General features: G+C 44.1%; 1 long non-coding RNA gene across 1 annotated transcript in view; it reads left to right on the forward strand.

Annotated features, from left to right (window-relative positions):
- The window catches only part of LOC146355512 (uncharacterized), a 31,906-nt gene extending 17,086 nt beyond the window's left edge, over positions 1–14,820 (forward strand). The window contains exons 2-3 of the long non-coding RNA XR_014787450.1: positions 14,151–14,306; positions 14,576–14,820. This is a non-coding gene — a long non-coding RNA (uncharacterized LOC146355512). The remainder of the gene's footprint in view (positions 1–14,150; positions 14,307–14,575) is intronic.
- The last annotated feature ends 932 nt before the right edge of the window (positions 14,821–15,752 follow it).

Genomic DNA, 15,752 nt, shown 5'->3' on the forward strand with positions numbered 1-15,752 from the left:
GCTTACCTGAGGTGGATGTTCCAGATGGCGGCGGCTAGTCTTTTGACCAGCTGCCGCGGCCGCCATTTTCATCTGGGTCTTTGCCATGATAGGCCATGTAAGTATTTACATAGCCTATCACAGCAAGCCAAGCAAAAAAAAAGCATACACAAATGGCGGCAGCTATGGCGGCCGCCATTTACGTTCCCTATTTTTCGCCGTTTTAGCCTAAGTAAATATTTACATAGGCTATTACGGTGAAAAAAATGGGGAAGGCAAATAACGTAGTGGGCGCTATTTGCATTCCCTTTTTCTGCGCCATTTTAGCTAGGGATGTCAGAGAATTCCGCCATGGACTGAAATGGGATCGAATTCCCTTCAGTCTGTACCACGGAATCCTCTGCAGAACGACACCACGAGGTCCTGCGGAGCCAGCAGTCATGCGGCTTTTTTTTGGTCATCCTCACAGAGTCGTGAAATTTTCGTAAATAAAAACGCAAGGTAGTATAAATTTTCGTAAATAAAAACGCAATTATTATTGCGATAATAAATACGTTTTTTTTTGGGGGGGGTTGAATGAATTGTGCTCACCACCTTGTTTGTGGGAGTTCTTTTTCAATTGAAATCCTCTGTCTCCGTTTACTTTCAGCCAAAACACTTCCTCCTCTTCAGGGCTTCCCAAAACAAGGCTGCCCTACGTGTGCCTCAGCGATGCACTCGTTGTTTAAAGCAATGCTGTTTGAAAGAAAGAAAGAAAAAACACTTTATAATGACCATGCTGGTCTGGAGCCCTGCACATGTATTATTCCCCCTGCTAGGATTTCTATTTCCACATCCAGCGTTGTTGGTGACATGGTGAGGCAAAAATGGAGAGGAGAACCAACTCTGTGCATGTCTACTCAGAAGTAAGTCTTACTGAGTTCAATGCAACTTACTCCTATGTCAGCACCCCACTTGCCCCCAGCTCAGCTTTGTATTTCCACATCCAGCTCATTATCAAACCTGTTATTTATCTCACTGGGTGACTTTGGGCTGGACTCTAATAGCTACATCATACTTCTGTTATATGAAACTCTTGAAGAAAAAGAGACAGTATAATGGAAAGTTCTTTCTGAAGCAGTCACACTTCACTTGTACAAATGTGGCATGAAGGGAAAGATCAGCAACCTTCTCTTTGTTTGAATAAAAAGCACACTCTGCACATGCTCAGGGAATGGACAAAATGAGGAATAAACATACCAGGGAATATGAAGAACTATATTCTTCCATTATGTGTGTGTGTGTGTAGGGGGGGAATCTCCCTCCATCCAGCTGTTCCCTGGAAGCCCCCCCCCCCATTCACCCAAGGGTCTTCTGGGATAACTAACAGGAGGTCTGATAATGAACTGGATGTGGCAATACAAAGCTGAGCAGAGAGGAGAACGAACTCTGTGCATGTCTACTCAGAAGTAAGTCTTCCTGAGTTCAATATATACTGAGAACCTATATGGTTCTGGCCCAGCCTATCTTAAGGAGCGCTTCCAGCAACACCAGACAGGCTGCTTAACAAGATCAGCCTCGGATGGCCTTCTCTCTGTCCCATCAGCCAGGAAAGCTAGACTGGTGGGGACAAGGGAGAGGCCTTTTCTGTGGTGGCCCCCACTCTGTGGAACTCCCTCCCTAGGGAACTCCGCCATACCCCCTCTTTAATGAGCTTCCGCTGTGCATTAAAAGCGTGGTTGTTCAAGCAGGCATTTGGGGTGGGTCAGGGTTTTTCAGAAAATTTTTATTGTAGAATTTTATTGTTTTAAACTGTTTTATTATATGCTGTACATCGCCCAGAGTGGCTGGGTGAGCAGCCAGATGGGTGATTAATAAATTTAATAATAATAATAATAATAATAATGATGATGCAGGTTACTCCTACACATGTCAGCACCCCACTTGCCCCCAGCTCAGCTTTGGATTTCCACATCCAGCTCATTAGCAAACCTCCTATTAGTTATCTCAGAAGGCCCTTGGGTGAATGGGGGGGGGGGTTTCCAGGGAACAGCTGCATGGAGGGAGATTCCCCACCCACACACATAATGGAAGAATACAGTTCTTCATATGCCCTGGTGTGTTTATTCCTCATTTTGTCCATTCCCTGAGCATGTGCAGAGTGTGCTTTTTATTCAAACAAAGAGAAGGTTGCTGATCTTTCCCTTCATGCTGCATTTGTACAAGTGTGACTGCTTCAGAAAGAACTTTCCATTACACTGTCTCTTTTTCTTCATGAGTTTCATAAGAGAAGTATGGTGTAGTGCTTAGAGTCCAGTCCAAAGTCACCCAGTGAGATAACTAAGAGGTTTGCTAATGAGCTGGATGTGGAAATACAAAGCTGAGCTTGGGGCAAGTGGGGTGCTGACATGTGAAGGAGTAAGTCACATTGAACTTAATAAGACTTACCTCTGAGTAGACATGCACAGAGTTGGTTCTCCTCTCCATTTTAGTCTCACAACGTCATCAACAAGGCTGGATGTGGAAATAAAAAGCCTAGGAGGGGGAATCATACTCGTGCAGGGCTCCAGACCGGCATGGTCATTTTAAAAGGTTCTTTCTTTCTTTCTTTCTTTCTTTCTTTCTTTCTTTCTTTCAACAGCGTTGCTTTAAACGAAGAGTGCATCGCTCAGGCACACCTAGGGCAGCCTTGTTTTGGGAAGCTCTGAGGAGGAGGAAGTGTTTTGGCTGAAAGTAATTACTGCACGTCTCATGGCAGGGGAAAAGAATACATAAATATCTATGAAAAATAGCCTTTCTTACAGAAGTTATGCAGAATTACACCTGTCGGTACTAGGGATGTACGAAAGTCACTTACCTTTCATGGATTTTGTTGATGGTGGGAGGGGAGGCGTTCCGTTCCTCCCCCCCGGAATCCTTCCCTGCTGGCTGTGCTCCGCAGCCACTCTGCAGAGCAGCCAGCCAGGCCCAGCCAGGCCAGAGCCGTCCGCAGCTGGATTTCCAGCTGCGGAGGTCTCTGGGTAAACAAAAAACAAAAAAACTGCATACGCAAATGGTGGAGGCAACGGCAGCCGCCATTTGCATTACTTATTTTTGCTGTCTTACGTAAATATTTAGGTAGACTATGAAACTGAAAATAAAGGGGAACGCAAATACCGTAGCGGGCGCTATTTGCGTCCCTTTTTGATTCGACGTTTTAGATTTACGTAGACTAAAACGTCAAATCAAAAAGGGACGCAAATAGTGCCCGCTACACTATTTGCATTCCCCTTTATTTTCGCCATCATAGTCTACGTAAATATTTACGTAGATTAAGATGGCAAAAATAAGGAACGCAAATGGCGGCGGCTGTAGCCGCCGCCATTTGCATACGGGTTGTTTTTTTTTAAACCCACCCAACCATGATAGGCTACGTAAAGATTTACGTAGCCTATCACATCTTTTTTTTTTTTTAAGCCTAACCATGATAGGCTACGTAAATCTTTACGTAGCCTATCACGTCTTTTTTTTTTTTTTACAAGCCTGGAAATGGCGGCCGGTTGGAAGACCAGACGCCACAGCCGCCGCCGCCTGGAAGATCCGCCACAGGTAAGTCTTGTCCCGGGGGGATCCGTGGGGGGGATCCGCGGGGGGGCGGTGGGTGGCAGGCTGTTCCGCCACGGAGTTCAGGGGGCCGAATGCACTGGCAATCGGCCTCACCGAGATCCGTGGTGGAATTCTCTGACATCCCTAGTAAGTACAGATTTATCTTCGTAATTCTTGGAGCAGAAAAAAAAAGAGGAGAATTCCGGGGGCTTGCGAACAATGGTACGGAGCACTGGCTGCAAACTGCGGAAGTCAAGAGGCACGGAAGGTACACAATTTATACATCCCTAGTTTTAGCCGACATAAATATTTACGTAAGCTATGATGGCAAAAAAAAAAGGAACGCAAATAGGGCCCACTACGCTATTTGCGTTCCCCCTTTTTTTTTTTTGCTGTAATAGCCTATGTAATATTTACATAGGCTAAAATGGTGAAAAATAGGGAACGCAAGTGGCGGCAGCCATAGCCGCCATTTGCATATGCCTTTTTTTTTTGCCTGCTGTGATAGGCTACGTAAATACTTACGTAGCCTATCACGGCAGCCTGGCTGGACGGAAATGGTGGCTGCTACGGTGGCTGCCATTTGTGTCCACACCAGCCAGTCTGCGGCTGGAACTCCAGCTGCGGGCGTCCCTTGCCAGCTCCTCCACGGAGCCTCCATGGAGCGTAGCTGGCTGGGCAGGATTCCCGGGAGGAGGACCGGATCACCTCCCCCCCCGTCGAGGATTCCGGGGGGAGGGACGGAGCACCTCCCGCCCACCGCAAATCAATCCACGAAAAGGTAAGTGACTTTCGTACATCCCTAGCCCTGCGGTACCCCGCTCGTTACCTCTCCCCAGTTTGAGAAGATCCCATTAATAAGCACTCTTTGAGTCCGATTCTGTAGCCAACTGTGGATCCACCAGATTGTTTTTTCATCTAGCCCACTTCGAGCTAGCTTGCTCATCAGGAGATCATGGGGCACTTTGTTGAAAGCTTTGCTGAAGTTGAGGTATATTATTTCCACAGCATTCCCACAGTCCACAAGGGAGGTTACTTGATCAAAAAATGAGATCAGATTCATCTTGCAGGATTTGTTCTTGACAAATCCATGTTGGCTTCGAGTCATCACTGCATTGTGTTCAAGGTGCTTACAGATGGATTTCTTTATCATCTGCTCCAGAATTTTCCCAGGGATTGATGTCAGACTGACTGTTCTGTAGTTCCCAGGTTCCTCCTTTGTACCCTTTTTGAATATAGGGACCACATTAGCCCTCCTCCAGTCATCTGGCACTTTACCTGTCCTCCATGATTTCTCAAAGAGAATAGACAGTGGTTTTGAGCGTTCTTCTGCCAGTTCCTTTATTACTCTAGGATGCAGTTCATCTGGCCCTGGAGTTTTGAACTCATTCAAAGTAATTAGGTGTTCCTTGACCATATGCCTATCGATCTCAAGCTGCAATCCTGTCCCTTCAGCCTGTACTTCGCCTTTGCCAGGGGGCTCATAGACCCTCTTTTGGGAGAAGACTGAGCCAAAGCAGGAATTGAGCACCGCTGCCTTTTCTTTGTCATCTGTTACCATTTTGCCATCCTTATTTAATAGCTGAACAACTATTTATTTCCTCTGGCTTTAACTATGCATGTAGCTGAAGAAAGCCTTTTTGTTGCTTTTAGCATCCCTCACTATCTCATTCTCAGCTTTAGCCTTCCTGATACCATCCCTGCAATTCTGTGCTACCTGTCTGTACTCATCCTTTGTTGCTTGGCCTTCTTTCCACTTCCTATATGTGTCCTTTTTTGTTTTCAGGTCATCTCTAAGCTTTGTATGAAGCCACATTGGCTTCTTCTGTTGTCTTCCACCTGTTCTTCTTGTTGGAATGGTTTGTAATTGTGCCATGAGAATTTCCTTTTTTAAAAGCTCCCACCCATCTTGGGAGCTTTTTTTCATTTTTCTCATTTGAGTTGCTTGCCATGGCACCTTATCATTGTTCTGAGTTTATTAAAATCAGCTTTCCTAAAATTCAGGTATGCGTTTGATTACACTCGGCTTTTGCTTCCATTAGAACCAAAAACTCAAGTATAACATGGTTGATTTCCCCCAGAGTTCCCGTATGCCCTATGGCAGAAATTCCCTCATGATGTCTTCCTTCCACTGGGCTTTACGTGAAGTCTGTGAAGCTGGGGAGGATACAGGGTGGCAGAAAGATGATTGTACAATGAAAAACAGGACACTTGTACTCACTCCTTAGTAAGGTAAACCCAACCCTTCAGAATTTCTCCAGAATTTCTTCTCCACTGAATTTCTTTTCGAAAGCACTTTCCCTTCTATTGAATGAGAATGGTCAGTCAAAAAATATAGGAGGTATTTTTGGCACAGCATAGGGATGTATGAATCCCTTACCTGGCTCCGCACAGGGGCATCCGCGGTGGGGGGGAGGTGCTCCATCCCTTCCCCTGGAATCTTTGACTGGGGGGGAGGCACTCAGTCCCTCCCCCCAGAACCCTGCACGGACGGCTCCTCTCCGCGGCCAAGCCGCGGAGCTGCCGGATGGCTTCGGCTACCCGCAGCCAGACATCCGGCCGCTGGGCAGCCCTGCAGGGATGCAAATGGAGGCTGCCGTAGCCACCGCCATTTGCGTCCCTGTGGTGAGCCATGACAGGCTATGTAAATACTTACGTAGCCTATCACGGCAGGGGGGAAAAAAAACCAGAGTATGCAAATGGCGGTAGCCGCCGCCACTTGCGTACTTTGGGTTTTTCCCTCCCTCTGCCATGATAGGCTATGTAACTACTTATGTAGCCTATCACGGCCTCCACAGAAACGCAAATGGCATCCCTGCATTAGCCGTGATAGGCTATGTAAGTATTAATGTAGCCTATCACTGCTATGAAGAGGAGGAAGCGAATGGCGGCCACAGGACTGCCGCCATTCGCAAAGCAGCGCAGACGGGAGCAGGTAAGTGCTCCGTTTTGCGTGCCTTTCGTGGGGTGGGGGTGGCGGGGACTTTGTCCCGCGCACCTTTCGAGGGGTGTGGGGGTGGAGGCTTTGTTCCATGATGGATTTCGGGGGGCCGAATGCACTGGCATTCGGCCTCACCGAGATCCGTTGCGGAATTCTCTGACATCCCTAGCACAGCACTAGCCTCTGCTTCCACCCAAATAAGCTGCACTAGGAGAAAGGTGAGGAGAGGAACATTTACAGGGCTTTACGAGTCTGGGTCTTCTTTCCTACTGCTCACAGCTCAGCTCACAGCTCTTCTGAAAAGACAGGGGAAGAATCAGGAGTCCGAAGAAGATAGAGGAGTTGTGTGCTTGTGGGGGGGGGGCATTACACACCGTTGTGGTACATGAGCCCTCATCCATTGTTACCCTCAAGTTTCTGTCTCCCTTCCCTGTAGGATTCAGTTTCAAACCCTCCTGATGAAGTTCTTCATGCTGTGGCCAAGCACATTCTTCCCAGTCTTTGTGAGGTGCAACTCATCCCTTGCCAAAAGCCCATCTTCCAGAAAGTATAGCCTGTGGTCCCATAATCCAAATCTCTCATGCCGACACCACTTTCGTAAACAGTCAGTCACCCAGAGCCTTTTTCTTTCCCTTTCTGTCCCTCTTCTAGCTACTGGAAGGATGGATGAGAAACTATCTGGGCCCCAAATTTTTTGAGTTTCCTCCCCAAAGCTTCGAAGTCCGATGTCATTTCTTCGTAGCTCCGCTTGGCAGTATCATTTGTTCCCACATGGATGAGAAGAAAGGGATACTTGTCAGTGGGCTTTATGAGTGCAGGCAACCCTTCAGTCACAGCTCTAATCCATCCTCCCAGGAGACAGTATACGTGGCGAGTCCATGGGTCTTCGTGACATACTTGGATTTCGATCCCACCCAGCAAGGAGTCTCCCACTACTACTACTCTTCTCTTCTTCTTGTTGTAGGCCTGGGTTTCATCACCTCTGCTTGACTGACCTTCAGTTTCTTGTTCGCTTTCATGCAAAGAATGTCCAAGAACTAACAGTGCAATCCAGCGTGTGTTTATTTCGAAGTAACAGTTCCACTGCATTCACTAGGGTATACTCCAGGATTGCCAAGGCACTGGATAACTGACAGAAACCTCTTTGTAAATGTAATGGAATGATTTTATTGTACTGATATTTAACTAAAATATACTGGTATTTAATGTATGTCCCCATCTTTAAAATAAAATAATTTAAAAACTATTGGGCTGTCCGTTTTTCAGCACATTTGCATTGATAAAGTCCCCCATCATGAAAACTTTTCCCCATTCGTACACAACTGTTGTTTTGTTACTCCAAAACTGCAATCCTATACCCACTTACCTGAGAGGAAGACTGATTAAACTCAATGAGACTTACTTCTGAGTAGATATGTATAAGACTGAGTTTACTACAGCATGGGTTCTCAGTGAAATGTTGGAGAGGAGCACCTGGACATCAGCAGACAGGACTCTGCCTCTTTGCAAAGTTTGTACAAGTTTTGGGGTTGCCAGTGCGGAGGGAGGGGGAGATTCTTTTGCAAAAGCTCAAAACACCCCTCTGTACTATATGCGGGACACAACTTCCAGGAGAAGTTGGAAAGATGCATCCTAATTGCTAGGAGAAATGAGAGGGGAGAGCAAACACCTCTTTAGGACCCCTGGTATTTCCTCTCTACCCTACGACCCCTGGCATTTCCTCCCTACCCTATGAAAGGCAAGTGTCCTACAACAGATTAAATTACTCCAAGAACAAATGTTGATGTTAACAGTCCAGGATATGCAAAAAAATAAAAAAAAATAAACTTTGTAAAACAAAGAAATTTTGAATTTTCTAATAAACCAGGAAGATGGTTGGCCTATAAACTCAGAAAGAAAAAAGCAAAGAAAACAATTGTGAAAATAAGTGGAAGTGGAGTAGAATTAACTGATAATGTGGCAATTCAGAAAGCCTTTTATCAATATTATTTGGATTTGTATAAAGGACAGGATATTAGGGATGTCAGAGAATTCTGACAGGGATGTCAGTGCATTCGGCCCCCCAAACTCCATGGTGGCACGGACTGCCACCCCCACCGTGGATCCCCCCGGGACGAGACTCACCTGGGGCGGATCTTCCGGGCGGCAGCGGCTCCGGCTGATCTTCCGACTGGCTGCCGCCGCCATTTCCAGGCTTGTGGGAAAAAAAAAAAAGACGTGATAGGCTACGTAAATCTTTACGTAGCCTATCATGGCTAGGGTTTTTTTAAAAAAAAAAACGTGATAGGCTACGTAAATCTTTACGTAGCCTATCATGGTTGGCTGGGTTTAAAAACAAATCCACGTATGCAAAAGGCGGCAGCTACGGCAAATGCCATTTGCGTTCCTTCTTTTTGCCCTCTTAATCTACGTAAATATTTACGTAGACTATGACGGCGAAAATCAAGGGGAACGCAAATAGCGTAGCGGGCGCCATTTGCGTCCCCTTTTGATTCCCCGTTTTAGCCTATGTAAAGATTTATGTAGGCTAAAACGGTGAATGAAAAAGGGACGCAAATAGTGCCCGCTATGCTATTTACATTCCCCTTGATTTTCACCATCATAGTCTACGTAAATATTTACATAGATTAAGACGGTCAAAAAGAAGGAATGCAAATGGCGGCGGCTGTAGCCACCGCCCTTTGCGTACGCTTTTTTTTTTAAAACCCACCCCCAACCATGATAGGCTATGTAAAGATTTATGTAGCCTATCATGACTTTTCCCCCCCCCACAAGCCTGGAAATGGCGGCGGTGGCAGCTGGTCAAAATCCGGCTGCGGATGGCTCTGGCCTGGCCGGGTTGGGCTTGGCCAGCTGCTCCGCGGAGCTGCCGCAGAGCACAGCTGGCCATTCGAGGTTTCTGGGGGGAGGAACGGAGCGCCTCCCCCCCCCCGGCCAGGTTTCGTACATCCCTATAGGATATTGCCTCAGAATTAATGGATAAATATATTCATAAACAAAATTTATGAAAAATTACTAAGGAACAAAAACAAATGATAAATGGCCCAATAACAGTAAATAAAATGGTGGAAGCAATAAAAAAAAATTAAATTGGGAAAAACTTCGGGACCATTTGGACTATCAGGATTATATTATAAGAAGTGTGAAGAAGAAATTTTATAATCATTGAAAAATATGATCAACAGTATTTTAGAAAAGGGCGAGATACCGGAAACATGGAAAACAGCATACATAAAATTAATACCTAAAGAAGGACAGGATTTAACCTCGACAAAAAAAAAATACAGACCAATCTCATTATTAAACAATGATTATAAGATATTTGCAACAATTTTAGCAGAAAGGCTCAAGAAAATTTTGCAGGACTTTGTATATGAGGACCAAAGTGGTTTCTTACTAAGGAGGCAGATGAGAGATAATGTAAGAACCATCTTGAATGTGGTGGAATATTTGGAAAAACATCCAGAAAAACAAGCAGCTCTGATCTTTTTAGATGCAGAGAAAGCATTTGATAATCTCAATTGGAAATTTTTAATTAAGACTTTAGAAGAACTGGACTTTGGAGAAAACTTTATAAAATTGGTGAAATCCTTATATACCGATTAAAAGGCTCAAATAATTATAAATGGGGATCTGACTAAACCTTGTGAGATTCAATGAGGAACAAGACAAGGCTGCCCATTGTCACCGCTATTGTTTATATTGGTTCTAGAATTATTGAACAGAGATATAAGACAAGATGATTGAATTACAGGAATAAAGATTAAAAAGGAAAAATAGAAGCTGAAGGCTTTTGTAGATGACTTGGTGCTTATGTTGGAAGAACCTTTAAAGGGAATTGAAATTTTAATGAAAAAATTAACAGAATTTGGAATAGTAGCAGGGTTCAAAGTTAATAAACAGAAAACAAAAATTTTAACAAGGAATATGAACGTTCAAGAAAAAAAAAAGCTGATGGATTAGACTGGCTACCAAATTGAAAAAAAAGTAAAATATTTGGGAGTCCTTTTGACAAATATGAATTGTATGCTTTTTCAAAATAACTATGTTAAAGTGTGGAATGAAATTAAACAAGACCTATCGAAATGGGGAAAATTACAGCTATCACTTTGGGGAAGAATTGCAACAATCAAAATGAATGTATTACCTAGAATGTTATTTTTTTTTCAAATGATACCCATTATTACATCAGATTTACCTTTTAAGCAGTGGCAGAGAAATATAATGAAGTTTATATGGCAAGCAAAAAAAAAAGAGTTAAAATAAAAATTTTACAAGACGCACGCAAAGGAAAGAGGTGGCTTGGGATTATCAGATTTTAAAACCTATTTTTCTGTCTGCTGCCTGATGTGGATGAAGGAATGGGTGACATTGAAAAATAGAAGACTTTTAGAACTAAAAGGACATGAATTGAGATACAGGTGGCATAGTTATTTGTGGTGAATGTAGAATTTAATAATCACTATGTAAGAAGGGCTGTATTAAGAATTTGGAATAAATATGAATTAAGGTTCTATCAAAAAATACCACGTGTGTCAGTGAACTGAAATGGACTGGAATGGGCCACTTCACATCAAATGACCACCAGATCTACTACTGTGGACAAGAGGACCACAGGAGAAATGGAGTAGCCTTCATAATTAATAATAAAGTGGCTAAAGCAGTGCTTGGATACAATCCAAAAAATGACAGAATGATCTCAATTCGAATTCAGAGTAAGCCATTTAACAGCACAATGATCCAAATATACGCCCCAACCACAGATGCAGAAGAAGCAGAAGTAGATGAGTTCTATGAGAATCTGCAGCAACTACTGGATAATACGCCAAACAAAGATGTTATTTTCATTACAGGAGACTGGAATGCTATGGTGGGTAGTCAAATGAAACCTGGAATTACAGGCAAGCATGGTCTGGGAGAACAAAATGAAGTGGGAGATAGGCTGATAGAATTTTGCCAAGACAACTCACTGTGCATAACAAACACTCTCTTCCAACAACCTAAGAGACGACTTTATACATGGACTTCACCAGACGGTCGACACCGAAATCAGATTGACTACATCCTTTGTAGCCAAAGGTGGTGGACATCTATGCAGTCAGTAAAAACAAGACCTGGAGCTGATTGTAGTTCAGATCATGAACTTCTTAATGCACAATGTAGAATCAGACTCAAGAGAATAGGGAAGACCCACAGATCAGTTAGGTATGAGCTCACTAATATTCCTCATGAATATGCAGTGGAGGTGAAGAATAGATTAAAGGGACTAGATTTAGTTGATAGGGTCCCAGAAGAACTATGGACAGAAGTTTGCAACATTGTTCAGGAGGTGGCAACAAAAAACGTCCCAAAGAAAAAGAACACCAAGAAGGCAAGATGGCTGTCTGCTGAGATACTGGAAGTAGCCGAAGAAAGAGGGAAAGCAAAAGGCAACAGTGATCGGGGGAGATATGCCCAATTAAATGCAAAATTCCAGAGGTTAGCCAGAAGAGATCAGGAATTATTTTTAAACAAGCAATGCGCGGAAGTGGAAGAAGATAGTAGAATAGGAAGGACAAGAGACCACTTCCAGAAAATTAGAAACATCGGTGGTAAATTCCAGGCAAAAATGGGTATGATCAAAAACAAAGGTGGCAAGGACCTAACAGAAGCAAAAGAAATCAAGAAAAGGTGGCAAGAATATACGGAAGATATGTATAGGAAGGAGAATAATATGGGGGATAGATTTGACGGTGTGGTCAGTGAGCTAGAGCCAGACATCCTGAAGAGTGAGGTTGAATGGGCCTTAAGAAGCATTGCTAATAACAAGGCAGCAGGAGATGATGGTATGCCAGCTGAACTGTTTAAAATCTTGCAAGATGACACTGTCAAGGTGATGCATGCCATATGCCAGCAAATTTGGAAAACACAAGAATGGCCAACAGATTGGAAAAGATCAACTTATATCCCCATACCAAAAAAGGGAAGCACCAAAGAATGTTCAGACTATCGAACAGTGGCACTTATTTCACATGCCAGTAAGGTAATGCTCAAGATCTTGCAAGGTAGACTCCAGAAATTCAAGGAACGAGAATTGCCAGATGTACAAGCTGGGTTTAGAAAAGGCAGAGGAACTAGAGACCAAATTGCCAATATCTGCTGATGCTTCCTAAGGCCCACTTGACTTCACTCTCGAGGATGTCTGGCTCAAGTTCAGTGACCACACTATCATGGCTATCAGGGACATTCAGATCTTTCCTGTATAGTTCTTCTGTGTATTCTTGCCACCTCTTCTTAATCTCATCTGCTTCTGTTAGGTCCCTGCCTTCTTTGTCCTTTATCATGCGCGTCTTTGCACAAAACGTTCCCTTGAGGTCTCCAATTTTCTTGAAGAGATCTCTAGTCTTTCCCATTCTGTTGTTTTCCTCGATTGCTTTGCATTGTTCATTTAAGAAGGTCTTCTTGTCTCTCTTTGCTATTCTCTGGAACTCTGCATTCAGTTGGATCTATCTTCCCCTTTCTCCCTTGCTTTTCACTTCCCTTCTTTCCTCAGCTACTTGTAAAGCCTCATCAGACAGCCACTTTGCTTTCTTGCATTGCTTTTTCTTTGGGATGGATTTCGTTGCTGCCTCCTGAACAATGTTACGGACCTCCGTCCATAGTTCCTCAGGCACTCTGTCTATCAGGTCTAATCCCTTAAATCTATTCCTCACCTCCACTGTATGTTCATTAGGGATATGATTTAGGTCATACCTGAATGGTTTAGTGGTTTTCCCTATGTTCTTCAATTTAAGCTGAAATTTTGCAAGAAGCAGCTCATGATCTGAGCCACAGTCAGCTCCAGGTCTTGTTTTTACTGAATGTATAGAGCTTCTCCATCTTTGGCTGCAAAGGACCTAATCAATCTGATTTCGATATTGACCATCTGGTGATGTCCATGTGTAGAGTCGCCTCTTACATAGACTACCCGTGCCCTAATAAGGAACGGAAATGGCGGCACCCATGGGCGCCGCCATTTGCGTACGCACTTTTTTTTTTTCAAAGTCACCCGTGATAGGCTACATAACGATTTACGTAGCCTATCATGGCTGACTTTGAAAATCTAGCCGTGTTAGGCTACATAAATCATTACGTAGCCTATCACGTGTTTTTCATATATATATATATATATATATATATATACTTTAAAGGGAAATGGTGACAGTGGCAGCCGGTCAGAAGACCGGCCTCCGCCTCCGCAATGCCCGCCGAAACGCTGCTGGGACCCGACGCCGAGAGGGACATTCGACAGAGGTAAGTCCCATCCCGGGGGGGGAGGGGGGAGAGCGGAGAATTTCACCACCATTTTCGGGGGGGCCGAATGCATTGGCAATCAGCCTCCCAGAGATTAGTGGAGAAATTCTCCACCATCCCTACTGCTGAATAATGGAGAAAGCCAGGGAGTTTCAGAAAAACATCTATTTCTTTTTTATTGACTATTCTAAAGCCTTTGATCACAATAACAAATTGTGGCAAGTTCTTGGTTGTATGGGGATACCAAGTCATCTTGTCTGCCTTCTGAGGGATCTGTATAATGACCAAGTAGCAACGGTAAGAACAGACCATGGAACAATGGACTGGTTTAAGATTGGGAAAGGAGTATTGCAGGGTTGTATACTCTCACCTTACCTATTCAACCTGTACGCAGAACACATGATGCGACGTGCTGGGCTTGATGAAGCCAAAGCTGGAGTTAAAATCGCTGGAAGAATCATTAACAATCTCAAATATGCAGATAATACCAGTTTGATCACTGAAAGCGAAGAGGAGCTGAGGAACCTCATGACAAAGGTGAATCGTCAAGGTTAGTCGCTTGCCATGGAACCTTACTTATCATTGTTCTGAGTTTATTAAAATCAGCGTTCCTAAAATCCAGGGTTAGGTGTGTACGAAACACTTACCTTGTTCTGCTGGGGCCATCCATGCTGGTGTGGGAGGTGCTCCGCCCCCCCCAGGAATCCTCAGAATGCCACTATGCCATTTGCATCTCATTCTTCATGTCATACTTGGTATTGGATCCCATGCGGCAAGGAGCCTCTCACTATTACTAATCTTCTGTTCTTGTTGTTGTAGGCCTTGGTTTCATCACCTCTGCTTGACTGACCAGAAGCCTATTGCTCGCTTTCATGCAGATAATTTCGAAGGTACAGCTCCACTGCATTCAATAGGGTTTACTCCAAGATTGCAAAGGCACTGGATAATTGACATAAACATCTTTGTAAATGTTATGGAATGATTTAATTGTATTGATATTTCACTAAAATATGCTGGTATTTAATTTACATCCCCATCTTCAAAATAAAATAATTTTAAATCTGTTAGGCTGTCTGTTTTTCAGCATATTTGCATTGATAAAGTGCAAATAAAGTCCCCCATCATGAAAAGTTGCCCCTTTCCTTCCAAAACTGTTGTTTTGTGACTCCAAAACTGCAATCCTATATCCACTTACCTGAGAATAAGACTGATTAATCTCAACGGGACATACTTCTGAGTAGATATGTATAAGACTGAGTTAGCTAGAGTATAGGTTCTCGGTGAAAACTTGGACTTGAGCTCCTTCACAGCAGGAGACATGCCTCCGCCTCTTTGCAAACTTTGCACAAGTTTCAGGGTTGCCATTGGGGAGGGGGACAATCTTTAGCATAAGCCCAAATCACCCCTGTGTACTACATGCAGGACACAATTTCCAGGAGAAGGTGGAAAGATGCCTCCTAATTGCTAGGAGAAATGAGAGGGGAGAGCAAAAACCTGTTTAGGACCCCTGGGATATCCTTCCCACCCTTTGCTCTTCAAACTGCTGCAGGGATGGGACAGGGAACCAGAAAGTAGAGAACAAGAACATGCTCACCTGTGCTGCTTCTGGTTCTGGCCTCTGCCTCCACCCAATGGAGCAGCACTAGAAGAAAGGCGAGGTGTGAGGAGGGGAAAACTAACAGGACCCAGGGGACTTCTTTCCTGCTGCTTGCAGCTTAGCTCACAACTCCTCTGAGAAGATAGGAGAAGGAACAGGCATCCGAAGCACAGAGAAGAGGCCTGTGGGCAGCATTTCACACCCTGAAATGAAGAGAGAAGAGAGAGGCAGCAATGCTGGAGAGCTATTTGGGCAGAGGGGTCAAATATTCCACTACCTGTATTGGGCTGTCACATGGGCAGCAAGGCACACCATCCACTAATATATACTTACAGTGGTCGGTTGCCCCGGAGAGGCATGTGGCAATAGGCCTAGCTGTTAGCGCTGCCATGCACCAGT

This window comes from Heloderma suspectum, chromosome 2 (genome assembly GCF_057233095.1).
Source record: "Heloderma suspectum isolate Gila_16-S chromosome 2, 16-S_ref, whole genome shotgun sequence".
NCBI lineage: Eukaryota > Metazoa > Chordata > Lepidosauria > Squamata > Helodermatidae > Heloderma > Heloderma suspectum.